At 39.0% G+C, this 13647-nt stretch overlaps 1 protein-coding gene and 1 pseudogene across 14 annotated transcripts in view; one reads left to right on the forward strand and one right to left on the reverse strand.

Moving 5' to 3' along the window:
* Positions 1-13647, forward strand: part of PIP5K1B (phosphatidylinositol-4-phosphate 5-kinase type 1 beta) — a 303947-nt gene that overhangs the window by 79583 nt on the left and 210717 nt on the right. For 3 of the 14 annotated variants that reach the window (XM_055350753.2, XM_055350748.2, XM_055350747.2), the window contains exon 3: positions 1159-1302. The exons of 9 other annotated variants lie outside the window; for them this stretch is intronic. The gene's annotated coding sequence lies outside the window, so the exon portion shown is untranslated. Of the gene's footprint in view, positions 1-1158; positions 1303-9848; positions 10076-13647 lie in introns of those variants that run through there. 2 more of the 14 variants (XM_055350751.2, XM_055350744.2) reach the window with 2 other exon arrangements.
* Positions 3364-4721, reverse strand: LOC101151103 (AP-3 complex subunit mu-2-like; annotated as a pseudogene).

Genomic DNA, 13647 nt, shown 5'->3' on the forward strand with positions numbered 1-13647 from the left:
TGCCTATTTTCCAATTATTGAGGAATCTAAGATACATGAGGATAGGGACAGGAGATCATTTGGAAGCTTGAGTGCAGTAAAGGTTTAATGTTGCCTCTGAGAAACTAAAGGAGTAAGTTAAGGACAAGTAGAAGGCTTATTAGGCTATGTTGGATGCCAGGTTGCAGTTGGATGGCAGGCACAAGGAAGTGGGTTGGATTGACTAGGTTTGGGAATTGGTTAAGTGGGTACTAGGTAAAGCCCAGTGTGTGAAGTAGTTAAGGGTTCTGCTGAAAGTGTAGTTTGAATGATTGGCTGAGGCATTGAGGATAAGAGAAGGGAGCAGAGGCTTATGGACTAGACCACTTTTTTCAGGGCTTTACCTTATCAGCCGTGACAAAGTATAGAGAATCTGGTCTCAATGTAGGTCTCTCACTCCAGCAGTTTTGCCCACATTTTTCATGGCTGTTAGAGAATCAGGGCTGAAGGCAAGCCTTGAGTGCCACTTACTTGGTAAAAAATTGTGTCAGATTGCTCACTGTAGCCAAGACAGAGTTCTTTGTGGCTTCTGTAACTTGCCATCCAAGTAAAAAAATTTTCTTAAAAGTTGAAATGACCTTTGTATAAAAAGTAATAAAATACTTGCTGTGTGTCAGGGACTGTTCTAAGTGCTAAGCAAATATATCAATGCATTTAATCTATCACTATCATCTGAGGCAAGTGCTATCATTATCCTCATTTTATAAATGAGGAAATGGAGACACAGAGAGGTTGAGTTACTTGCCCAGGATTCCAGAGCTGGGAGGTAGGCAGCGAATTGTGGTGGTTAGGAATATAGACAGTGGAGCAGGGTGGCTGTGGTGAGGATTGAATGGGTCCGTACACAATGTGCTTACAAAGATGCTGGGCAATTAGCATCCTTGACGGATGAAACTCCTGCTTTCACACTCAGTTAACAGTACAATATCCTTCAAAGCAGGCTATCCTTTTATGAAGCGATTGTTTCTGATGTTAGCCTTTCTTATAGTGAACAGACATTTCCCTCTAACTTCCACCATTCAATTCAAGTCCACCTTTGGCAAATGCAAAACAAGCCTTATTCTTCTTTTTATAGGTGATAGCCCCCTTCTAGAAATCAGAAATACTGATCTTTCTCTAATGACTACTTCTTCCTTCCAGATTTTAGAAATCTTGAGCCGTGTCTTCAGTATGCTGTCTGTGAAATAAGGCTATCATTGCGTGGCAGCCAAGATTTTCACCAGATTGTGATTCCCTTATGACCATTTGCCTTCCTGGGTAGGAAGTGATAAATGGCCTGATAACGTGAGTTTTTGCCAGTAATAATAATAATGATGTGTTAATATTTCTTGAGCATTCACTATGGGTCCAGACACTATTTTTAGTGCTTTACATTTATGAGTGTTTAAAATCCTCATGACAACCCTGTGAGGCAGGTGCTATGGATTCCCATTGAAGAGATGAGAAAACCAAGGCCATTTTCTCAAGTCCCTATTACTGTCTATTTTTTTTCCTTTTGAATTTAGGCCCTTTTGGTTTTTTTATTATTATTATTATAAACTTTTTTATTATTAACTTGAAGACCATTTCCCAGCTAACTTTAGCAACTTGCTTTATTTTACTAGAGCTGCTACTTCTGTTTTGAATCAAATGATAGGTAATCATTCCTTAAAACAGTATTATATTAAAGGAACATACCAGGAAGTTTTTTTTTAGTACTAGGTAAGAAATTAAAGTGTATAGAAGGAAATCATGGTTCCACAGCTTTATGTATTTTTTCCCTATAGCATTAATTTTATTCAAAGATTTAGGGGAAATTTTTTGTTTTAGAACGAAAAGGGACTGGTAGCTAACTGTTGTAAATACATGGTAGAGTAGAGTACAAAACAGAAGTCTATGAGGAAATGACCACTTACCAAGCAGCTTCAAGGAGCAACCATACCCTCCACGGTAACCATTCTCTTAAGGCGATTGATGGAAGAGTTTCCAACCGGAAGGTTGGGATTCAGTACCACCCCAGCATGGACAAATGCAGATGTGAGATCACTCACAGCCATGTCTACCTTCATGGAAAATGAGTCGGCCCTCTCCAATACCATGACACACAACCTCCGGCTGCACTGGGGGTTATGGGACTGGCTTGTCTGAAACTCTCCTGCTTTTTAGAAAATCCTGTGGAAGGATCAGGTAATAGGAAAAAGGCTGGTGAATTCTGTAAAGGGAAGTGAGTAGAATGGAGTTGGGTTAGGGAAGGAAGCATTTTAGGCAGCCACCAGGAAAGAAGGCAGGCCACCTTCTCACTGACAATGAGACCCAAGTGCTAAAGGCCAGCAACAGGCAGTGTCTGAAAACTAGTCTGATATCATCACAGTCTTCGAGGGAAAATATGATTCTACTAGGGTTTTCATGTCAATAGTGTACTCGAATTTAAGAAGTCTCCAGTCCTTTTGTAGAAGTACAAGTGTTTCTTATGTATGAGCAGAAGGATCAGAAAGAAACCAACTCTTCTTCCCATCCCTCCTTAATACAGAATTTATTTACTTTTCTTGCCAATCTTTCATTTAAAGATGTCTCGTAACTCTTCTTTAATTCTGTTTCCTCCTCCTTCTCCTGCATAGATCAGATCCTTAACAGGCCTTTCCTTGACCTAACATTCATTTTTCTTCCAATTTTTCTTTCTAATCTTTCTTTCTTTTTTTTTTCAGAGACAGAGTCTCGCTCTGTCATGCAGGCTGGAGTGCAGGGGTGCAATCTTGGCTCACTGCAACCTCCGCCTCCCGGGTTCAAGTGATACTCCTGCTTCAGCCTCCTGAGTAGTAGGGACTACAGGCATGTGCCACCATGCCTGACTAGTTTTTGTATTTTTAGTAGAGACGGGGTTTCACCATGTTGGCCAGGCTGGTCTCAATCTCCTGACCTCTGGTGATCCACCCACCTCAGCCTCCCAAAGTGCTGGGATTACAGGCTTGAGCCACCATTCCCAGCCTCTTTCTAATCTTTCTACCTTGAAAAATGAACAAAGAAGTCTTTCATCAGCTTTAGATAATTAAAGCCAAGCAAGCAACAAATGTTGGTCTTTTTCAGTAGAAACCATGTTAAAAATAGTTACACAAGCATCAAGCATCTCTACCCCCATCACACACCTTGTCCTTGAGAACTGGTTTTGCTGTGTTTCAGTTCTGTCCAGTTCTCCCTGGTGACCCTTTCCTCCCTTGATTAGTTCCACAGCACTGCAGGCTAAGGAGAAAAAGGAATGTGTGGGCCCAGGAGGGGACTGTCCTAGGAGACAGGCCGATACTTTTTACTTTTAGATAAGAAATGAAAAAGTGTTCATGACTTTTCCCTCTGCAGACTCTCCCTTCAGGTTCAAACTTGGAACTTTCTAGCTTTGGTCATGTATTTTATGCCCTTAAAGGGTTTGTACTTTTCTCCATACATATCCAGATGACCCTAAGTCCAGAAATAGCCAGCTGCTGCATCTTAACTACAAGTTAATTTTATCATATTAGAGGAAAATATCAGGAAGGTTTTTTTTTGTTTTGTTTTGTTTTGTTTTTTTAGTAATAGGTAAAAAATTAAAGAGTATAGAAGGAAATAATGGTTCCACAGAACCATGGTTCTGGTTTGGAATCTCCAATGTGAAGACCCATGATCTTCCTTAAACTTGGTAGCTTGTGGGGATTTGTTTTTCCCACATCCCGAAATAGCATCTCTGTGACTGGGCTGAACGTGTACATCCTTTGTCGTGGAGTCAGGCTCATGTTTAGGACCCCTTTGGGCATCTGGCTGGTGACTGTCACTCCCTCTGTGGTCTTCCCCATGGCCTGCTTGGGTCCCACCATTATTCCAAAGCATACAAGTGAACTACTGTCTCAGAAACTGATATTATGTTTGACATACACTGGGATTGCAACCAGTTTCTTTGCACTGACAGGATAAGAGAGCAGGCGGAAATTTCCATCAAGAGGGATGAAAGAAAGGATATGCTCAGATTTCCAGCACTTAAACACAAGGATGGAAGCTGATATCATCCAACCACCTGGGGTTCATGAAGGGAAGTGTAAGGTCTGGCATTCCAATCAGCTTGATACAGCATCAATCACCCCCTGGGTTTCAGCAGCAATTGTAGAACCTGATTTATCAATAATGGCATCAATCTCTTCAATCACATCAAAATAGGCCTCATTGTTGGTGTATTTCACCCCAGTACCTCGCCAAGGCACCATTGACAGTTATCCAGTGGGAAGTTGGTCACCCACATTGGTGCTTCCTGTGATGGTGTTGACAACTGTTCGAAGGATAGTGGGAGGCTTTATCAGTTCTTTGAGGATATTTGACTCGGTAGCCAATGAGTCAGCTTGGAAACCCATTGCCAAGCGTCTCTTCTAATGCCGCATAAATCACAATCACATTGTCCTTCATCACTAATTCTGAACAGACTCCAACATAATCCTGAAATGTGTCCACTACTCAGTGAAGAAACTCGGACAAATAGAGGGGAGACCTCCATCTGGATCACAGCGACAAAATAAGATCTTGTGGTGGTAAACACTTAAGAGACAGTGGTGAGGGGTAGGGATAACTGGAGGCACACTTTCTGCCTCAGTAGCTTGCTCTTGCACCTCAAAAAAGTAATCACAAACAGAACAGTGTACCACACTTCTCCAGTGTTTCTCCAGGAAAATATCTCCAGAGGAGTTGATCAAGAAAAGTCTATAAATCATGATAGACTGTGATTGTCAGGTGAGAAAGGAAAGCCTTTTTCAGTCTGAAAGCCTCAGGACTCTGCAGATTTTCAACCCCATCTTTCAAGACCAGGCTCAGTCTTCCTCTACTGCACGAGCCTGAAGTATCCCTCCCTTGAATACCCGGCCTCGCTCCTCGGAGCACCTGATGCTTGCTCCACCTTATGAACAGGTCCCGCCCTGCTCTGCTTTACATATTTTTTAACTGACTTTATATTTGAAATTTGAAATTACCAATCCCACAAATTTTGGATTTTTTTGTTTTCTTTAAATATATACATATATATAAACAGAGCTATATTTAATTTATACAGTATCTTTGGTTGTTCCTAGATTGTCATTCCTAGGGAAACAAAGACAAGAACCAGTTTGACCCTTCCCTCCCCTCCTTTCCCCTAAAAAACTCTAAGTTAAAACTGGCATTTTTTTAAAGGAAAAATGTAACACCAAGATTCAAAGAAGGATCATGCTTACCTCTTCTTTCCCTGTGAGAGGCTCTCCCCAGAGGTAGAGATTTAAATTCAGAGGAATTGAGCAATCCTTGAGAAACTTTACTTTTTAAAAACTTTTCTTCATAGAAAAATCAATTCACTGGTGAGTAAGAGGATCCAAAAAAGGAAAACCTCCCTTTGAAAACATTCCAGAATTGGTGATTAGACTTCCAGTTTCATACTATTATGTCCCTACATTAGACATTTTGGAACAAACCATCAAAAACCACAGTTGGTTCCAAAAGGTTAGTCTTATTTTTAGAAGTTCAGTAAATATTTAGAAATCACTTCAACAGTGACTTTTAGTTCTATATGTAGCTTGTTTGTGAAAATAATTTTATAACAGAATAAGGTTAAGCAGATAATGTCAAATAATTGGGTCTTGTGTATGTACACCAGACGCACATGAGCGCGCACACACACACACATACACACACGCACCCCTCACTCACCCTTGTGGACCTTTTTCTGCGTTCCTGGAGCCATATTTAGCTTTCCTGTGACTTTAGATTTTCTTCTATTTTTCCCTTCATTTTCTTAAACAGAAACTTGGGCTTTGTAAATGATACTGAACTATGCATATACCTATGTAGGTACTATATAGATAGAAAGTGTGCTGTGCTTTGATTTTGCATCAGCAGTTCAGATTTCAAGTGCTGCCCTAAGAGAGAAGTAAGTATTTGGTACTTGTACCTAGGACCTCTTTGTGCCTGATTTCTGTTTCTCCCTTTTGAATTTCTAGAATAAATACTCGGGGAGATGTAAAAAATACTCATTTACAAATTTTAAGGCAACATGACTGAAAGTAGAGAACAGAGAACCTATTGCTTTTGTTTACCCACAGAAGTTCGGTTCTGTATCAATGCCGGGTATAATTCTGGTTTTTTTCCAGTTGCCTACAGTGGTCCCCCAAACCAAACTAACCTCTTCAGGCTTGGCTAGCAAGGCGTGTTGTGAAAGAATACAATTGAGAAAGATCTTTTGTGCCCCAGCAGAGTAAAATGGTTGTTTGAGGTAATCGCTCCTGGGATTCGGCAATCCATCTCCCTTGCTTTAAGGACAAAGAAAGATTTTAATGTTGAGATGCCAAGAGGATTATCAGAACTTGGGAGTGACAAGTAGCTGTTGAGTATTGGTATCTTTTGGGAAGGAAAATATGAGATGTTTGGGAGGGAGTGGGAGTAAGGGGATGATGGATGGATTGGGTATTTCTTCTGGCACTGTAAATGTTCTCTTGGACTATTATTGTGAACTCCCTGTTGAGTAAAGAATGGCACTGAGGATGGTTTTCTTCATTGTTTGTTTCACTTCATTTAGGTTTTGGATTTGAATCAGGATGTGTTTAAGAATTTCTTTGAGTCTCTTTCCCTTAATGCTCTCTTCTTTTGAGTCCTCTTAGGGAGAAAAGGTAAATAATATAATTATAATTGTCAGGTTACTTTGAGTCAAGAATTAAAATTCCTGATGCTCTTTACCAATTTATATTGCATTTCTAACTCTGAATTTAAATTTCATACCTTTTCTATATAGTCTTTCTCAAGGCCCCATTTACCATACTACTTGCTTTCAGATATTTCTAAAATACAAACTTGAGAATGCAACTGTAATGGCTACCACATAAGTTCAAGTTTAAATCACACTATGCAGTATGAGTAAAAGACCTCTCCACTTCAACATATCCCCTGGATTCCTGTACTCTAGCTAACTGAGCTGCCTGGAGTTCAGTGTTTTCTGTATATGCTTACTGGCTGTGCTTTCAGACAAGCTGTGTCCTCTGCTTAAAATGGCATCTTCTTCCTCCTTCCTCCATAACCCCTGCCAACTCTTTTTCCTTAACTAACTCCTTAAAAATTTAGTTCAAGGGGCACATCTTTCCTGATGGCCCCTGCGTCTACAACCCCGGTCAGTTAGGTGCTTTCTTCTGTGATCCTGTTGTTCCCAGGGCTTCCCTCTATAAAGGCAATTAATAGTCTGAATTGTATTTGTATGGTTTCTTTTCTCTTTGCCCCATGCAAAAATAGGGACTAAGCCTTTTATTTGTGTCCCTAATACAGGGACATAATGCAGAGCACATTATAGTTACGCAAATTTATGTTGAGTAGATGAATTAATAGATGGATAAATGGATGAACAAATGGTACGGTTTCTGTTTTGTTTTGTTTTATTGAGTTCATGATATTTGTGGTGAGATTTTATTCCATTTACAACACAGTGCCATTTAGAAATTCAACAAGCATTTATTCAGCATTTACTGTGGCACATGTGTTTTTTTGTTGTTGTCTGTTTGTTTGTTTGTTTTTGAGACGGAGTCTTGCTCTGTCGCCCAGGCTGGAGTGCAGTGGCGCGATCTCGGTTCACTGCAAGCTCCGCCTTCCAGGTTCAGCCATTCTCCTGCTTCAGCCTCCCGAGTAGATGGGACTACAGGCACCCGCCACCATGCCTGGCTAATTGTTTTGTATTTTTAGTAGAGACAGGGTTTCACTGCATTAGCCAGGATGGTCTCGATCTCCTGACCTCGTGATCCGCCCGCCTTGGCCTCCCAAAGTGCTGGGATTACAGGTGTGAGCCACTGTGCCTGGCCCACATGTTTTTTAAGAGAAAGGAATGTAGTAAGATTCTTAGTGGAACAAGTTCAGTCACATGGCTGAGCCCTTTATAGTTTGCTGAGACTAGAAATTCATTCATTAAGCGATGTTGATTAAAGCACTGATTATGTGCCTCACACTGGGCTAGTCTCTTAGGATACTTTGGTGTACAAAACAAAGACTCCTGCCCTGTAGAACCCACATTTTGCATACATTCTAACAGGGTAGAAGGAGGGGCAGTAACAAACATAAAAAATAAGTAAATTACTATGTAAATTTACACATATAAAGTGTGTACGTGTGTATGTGTACACACATATAGTGTAAGGAACAGGAGCTCAGGATGGCTGAAGCAGAGTTGTTGAAGGGAAAAATAGAGGGGGGTTAGAGAGGTGGGCAATAGTGAGGATTATTGCAAACATAGGTGGCATAGTATCTTGTATGAAGGACACTGGCTTTATGAGTGAGATGAGAGCCATCACAGAGCATTGAGCACAGGAGTGACATGATCTGTCTTAGATTTTAATAGGAACACTCCTGCTGTGTTGAGAATAGACTCTGAGGGCATGGTAGAGGCAGGGGGACCAATTAGGAGGCTATCCAGCAATCCAGGTAAGAGATGATGATAGCTTGGATGAGGGTGGTAGCAGTGAAGGTGGAAGAAGTGGCTAAATTCTAGATATATTTTGAAGATAGAACCAACAGATTTTGCTGGTAGATTTAAGGTGGGCATAAGAGAGAAGTTAAGCATAACTGAAAGGTTTGAGGCCTAAACAACGGGAAGGATTGGAGTTGCCATCAGCTGAAATATGGAAATCTGTGGGTGGAGTAGGATATTTTTTGGCGGGGGGAGGGGCTATGGCTGTGGAGGTGAGTGGCATTAGCTGCTGAGTTTTGCATATGTTAAGCAATCTTTATTAGACATTCAAGTGGAGGCATCAAGTAAGCAGTTAGATACCTGAGTCAAGTTCAGGAAAGAGGGCTGGACTGAAATACACAATTGTGAGTCATCTGCCTGTGGATAGTGAAGTCAGGAGAGTAGATGGGATCACTAAGGGGAAAGTGTCATTAAAGAAAAGACTAAGAACTGAACCTTGAAGCATTCTATAACATTGAAAGATCAGGAAAAGGAAACCAAGCTAGAGCAATCAGAGAGGTAGGAAAACCAAGAGAGCACGGCGCTTTAGAAACCATGTGAAGAAGACATGAGAGAAGATGGGGTGATGGTGTGTCAGTTGCAGCTGATCTGACAAGTGAGATGAAGTCTAATCACTGAGTGCTGCATTTAGTGACATAGAGGTTACAAGTCACCCGTGTGAGAGTCATTGCGGTGGAGTGGTGCAGTTGGAGCCTGACTTGAGTGGAGTTAAGATAGAATACAGTGAGCACAACTGGAGACAGCCAGATGGCTGAAGAAGGATGTGGGTTCTTCTAGATTCTTGAGGTGAAAAAGGAACTGAAGTGAAAGGTCATCTTCCTCCCCTTTTATTGGTAAATTGGTATTAAGTGTTTCACAAGAAATACTCCTTTACACGTATATGATTATAGCTTGGGGGAACAATCAAGGATAAATGACAGTTTCTTTTCTTTCTTTCTTTCTTTGGCATTATTGTGAGAGGGAACAATTTTATAAGTAAATGTTTTTACTCCAAACATGAGTAAACTGTTCAAGCTAAGGGCTTTACTGACTTCCTTCCTTCATGGGTTTGTCTGGTTCATCTTATTCCCTTGTCATCTATTTCTCCTGATGACTTTTTTCCACTTATAAATTGAAATATAGTTCCACACCCATGACACAATTATTTCTGTAACTTTGACCCAGTTTCCTAACCCAGAGACATTTTTCTCTTCAGTGAGTGCTGTAAATTAAAAAAAAAAAAAAAAAAAAAGTTCATTGTCTTCTTAGATTTTATTCAGGAGCAGATTTTTCCCTATTCCTTTGCAAAATTGTTGCTGAATAGTGGGAGAGGAGAGGACCAGTAATGATAGGAAACAAACAATATTTTCCTCACTTTGAATTGCTAAGATTTCCTTCTAATCATAGAATATTGTCAGGTTCCTTCTTGTGGGTTGGGAAGTCTGTCTGGATCCTTTACAAAAGAGGACTGAGGGACATCCAAGCCATATTTGTAACCAGCAGGGAAAAATGCCTTCTCCTGGAACTGCTTATCTCTCCTGATAATGCATTTCTGTCTTTCAAGACGTCAGTTAAGTGCCGTGCACTCCATGGAATGTCCTCTGATCCTTCCGGCTCTAGGTAGTATTGGTTTTCCTCTGAATAAGTGTACTACCTTCTGCCTGTACTCCTTACTTTCTGTGTGTGTGTGTGTGAGAGAGAGAGAGAGAGAGAGAGAGAGAGAGAGAGAGAGTGTGTGTGTGTGTGTGTGTGTGTGTGTGTGTGTGTGTGTGTGTTTTAATGGTTAAAACATCTTTATCTCTACAGGCTGGTAGAACTACATTCCACACCTAACCTTGTGACTTCCAAGCTTTCTGATTTTAGGCAAATTGCTTAATCTTTGTGTGTCTTAGTCTTTTCATCTGTTAAATGGGAGTGGTTCTTATCACAAAAAGTAGTAAGGATTAGAAAGGAATTCTCTATAAAATTGTAAAGTTATTTATTCAGAAAACTGGTAACTTGAATAAATGGAAACCCGAAGAATATATGTAATATATGGAATAATCCCCTATCTTTAGGGCAAATTTCCTGAAGGAAAGGGACAATAGTTTATCTGTCTTTCCTAATACCAGTTGACTGAGAAAGAACTTAGTGAATGTTTATTAATGGTGATAGATAACGCTTGGAAAATATGTGGAATGGTTGCTCACAGAAATCTGTGATATGTGTCTTAAAATATTTGCACATTAGCAAATGTTTTAGACTTTAGGAAATCTTCCAGACTAAAACTCTTTCTAGGGAAATGGTGTTGCAATTTTGATGGTATATGAAGTCAGTGAGCTTTCCTTTTAGTTTTCCTAACATTCATGAAAATTTCTGGGTTTCTCCTATTTCATTCATATTTTCATAGAGAATTCAGAAATCTGCTTTAATTTTAACACAGTCAATCAACCTTTTTCTATAATTAGGATGAGAAGTTAAATGACATTTACTTTTGAGCAAACTTTCATAAGACATGTATTTTAATCATGTGAAAAAAAGATTAGAATAACAAAATATACTGAAACAGGCAAATTACACCTTCTAATGAGAGAAGCGATGCAGGTTCATTTTAGAAATTGTAGAAAATTCTGATAAGCAAAAGTAGTACACTTCACTGAGATGCCATTGTTTGCACTTCGTGTATATTGTTCCAGGCTTTTTCTATGTCTAAATATGCATATGTGATTTCATACAGTGATAGCATCCTGCTGTATATTCAGCTCCATAAACAGCTTTTATTCCCCATGTAATATACAGTGAATGTTTTAAATATGCTTCTGCATTTTTTTGATAGTTGCATGTTATTTTTTTCTGTGGATGTACCACAGTTAATCCACTGTTACTCTTTAGTTTGTTTTCAATTTTTTCCTCAATTACAAACAATGTTCTGATGTACATCTGAACAAACTTTTAAAATTTAAAGACCACAAACATTTCTTAGACTTGCCAATATAAAATACCTAATTCAACTTTGTTCATTCTTAAAACATTCCTTTCTGAACTGGTTTTGTTATTTATTTGATGGTCATGTTTGGAGCTGCTGTGTGTGACTGAAAAAAAAAAGAAAAGTGTAGTTTTCTGAAAATAATCTGCATTTCAGATTTTTTCATGAATCTAAGACAGCATTTTCCTCATTTGATCGAAACTAGAGAGTTTTGATAATGTCATCAGGAAATGGTGCTCCAAGGTTGTCTTCTCCTCAACCAGAGCAACCTGTAATCCATGGCTAGTGAGGTTGCCAGGAAGTCAGTGATCCTTACCATTGTGTCATTTGAATGAAAGAAAGGCTGGAGCATAGGAAGTGGGGAGATGAGAAAGAAGCCAGAGTTAGATATCTGTCCCACAGATTTAAGGTCACCACCGTTTCCGTCTTTCATAGCTATGGCAACTTGAGATCCCATGTTTTCTAGGTTAGTTATCAAATATTCCCTCCAGTTGCCCAGTGAAACATCTTAGAAATTCTAGTATTTGGACATCAAAACTAGCATATTTCTATTTTATGCACCTAAAAATGACACCGAAACCCTTTATGACATCATGGTTGTCAGTTTTAGGGTTATAAAATATGGTGACCATATATAGATCTTAGGAAAAGGAATAAAAGAGATGAGTTAATTATTCATTTTTTCAATAAATGTGGTGAATGAATACTTACTATGTACCTGGCACTGTCCTAGGGCCTGGGCTTACAAAGACGAGTGGACAAGTCCTCAAGTTGCTCTTGGTGTGGTACACACATATATGTTTAATGTCTACGATGCTTTGTGGTTATTTGTTGCTGTGTAAAAGACATATGTCCAAGATGCTACAGGAACCCAGAGGAAGGAAATGCAAAGGTTTTTACAGAGGAAGCAACTCTTTAGCAGGTTAATAAGTGTATAGGCATTCCCCAGGGAGACAAGGGGTACATGATGAGTTTCATTCAATATGTGCAAAGAACAGAGTATATTCTAGGATTCTCCAGCAAACAAGAATTGCAATGTTGATTTAAAACATTTGGAGTAAGTATTGGGTTGAATTTTTTGTTGGTGATGGTGGTAGTGTTTGCTAATTGTTTTTATTTTTCCATATTTCTCAGTTTTTTTAAATCTTCATTGTTTATTCCTTTTTAGGGAATTACTAAACCATTTGACCCTGAAAGATCAGATGAAATGGACATGGCTTATTAAGGAGTTCTTGTAACTACTTCGTGTCTCAATGACATACTATTTTCCTGTCTTGGATTTAATTGCTTAGAAATTATGGCTACAGATTCACAAAGAGATTGGAAGAAAGAATAGATAAAGAATATATAGTTCAAATTATCTGCTAAATTTTTTGTGCTGTTAGTAATTAATACTCCAAAATGTGATAAAGATCACTGTGCCCATTTTTGTTTTGTTTTGTTTTAGCATTGGAAAAGCCTTGGGCTATACATTCTGAGATTTCAAACAAAGTAGATTTATAGTGGAAAGGAACCAGAGGTTTAGACTAAATAGATATGCTGTAAGAGAGCCATAATGATCTTATTTAAATATTTTCCACATTAAATAAGGCATGAGTACTGTTATGCTACTGCCTTTTTTTAATAATTGAATTTGCATCCATGATGGTTTTTTTTCATTCCCCATGGAGTTCCACTTGATAGCCAATGTGAATATTTGAAGAAAATAATCTGTTGGAGCCCAGATTTGAATTAAACCTCCTCAAAGTATAATGAAAGTTTTGAGTTTGTCTTATAAGAAAGAAATTTTTGTTTATGCTTTAGAAGCTTAATTGATAGAAGTCTGGAGAGCAATAATCAGGGTGAATTTTTAAGATGGTTGTAAGATTGTTCACTTGGTAAATATTTCTTGAGCACTTACTATAGACACTGTGGACCAGTCATTGAACTGAATTAACTTTCACTCTAGTTCCTAATAGACATGTTAAGCTGCTGGCTTCATGGAGTTTACATTATAGTGAGAGGAAACAGACAAAAACAATAAAAGGTAGTTAGTAGTTAGTAAAATCATTGCCAATTACAATAAATGTTAGGAAGGAAATAAACAATGGGCTGAGAACTTGAACCACAGAGAAGCACCTGCTTTGGGTAGAGTGGCCAGGGAGAATCATCATGGGCAAGGGGGAGGCATGTGCATGCACTTGAGGAATTGAAAGGAGGCTGGTGAGCAAGAGGAAGCATAGCATCA

This window comes from Gorilla gorilla, chromosome 13 (assembly GCF_029281585.2).
Source record: "Gorilla gorilla gorilla isolate KB3781 chromosome 13, NHGRI_mGorGor1-v2.1_pri, whole genome shotgun sequence".
NCBI lineage: Eukaryota > Metazoa > Chordata > Mammalia > Primates > Hominidae > Gorilla > Gorilla gorilla.